Raw genomic sequence first — 841 nt, forward strand, 5'->3', positions numbered from 1 at the left:
TATTTCTTTTCTAAAAGCCAAAACCAAACTCACTGCCATTGAGTCAATTCTGACTCATAGCAACCCTATAGGACAGAGTAGAACTGCCGCTTCAGGTTTCCTTGATTTTTCCATCTTTACGGAAGCAAATAGCCTCATCTTTCTCCTGCAGTGGATTCAAACCACTGATCTTAGTTAGTAGCTCACTACACCACTCGGGATATAAGGATAGTCTCTTAAAATAACCATTATTTGATTACCAATTTCAGGAAGCTTAACACTGATAAAACACTTTTTTCTAAGATACAATCCATATTCCAAATTTATCATTGTCTTAAGCACGTTTTTGTAGCATTTTCCCCCTCATTCATTACCCAGTCCAAGGTTACGTGTAGAATATTTACCGTGGTGTCTCTTTAGTCTCCTTTCATCTGGAACTGTCTTTATTTAGCCTGTCTTTATTTCTCACGACATGACATTTTTTAAAGAATACAAGCCAATTCTTTTACAGAACATCCCTCTTCATGGGTTTGGCTGAGTAGATTTTGGCTGTGCTTTTTCAGCTAGAATCCTATCTAAAGATGTGTCCTTTTCTGGGAATCTCATCCAAAGACAGGTGTTGTCCACTTGCCTCTTACTGATGACATGAACCACACTTGGAGAAATGCTTGACTAGCCACTTTCTTCTTTTTTTTTTTTTAATCGTTTTATTAGGGGCTTATACAACTCTTATCACAATCCATACATACATCAATTGTGTAAATCACATCTGTACATTCATTGCCCTCATCATTCTCAAAACATTTGCTCTCCACTTAAGCCCCTGGCATCAGATCCTCATTATATTTCTTTTTTTTTTTTT

Source organism: Echinops telfairi, unplaced genomic scaffold, assembly GCF_000313985.2.
Source record: "Echinops telfairi isolate 266 unplaced genomic scaffold, ASM31398v2 ScPeMD7_7424;HRSCAF=8462, whole genome shotgun sequence".
NCBI lineage: Eukaryota > Metazoa > Chordata > Mammalia > Afrosoricida > Tenrecidae > Echinops > Echinops telfairi.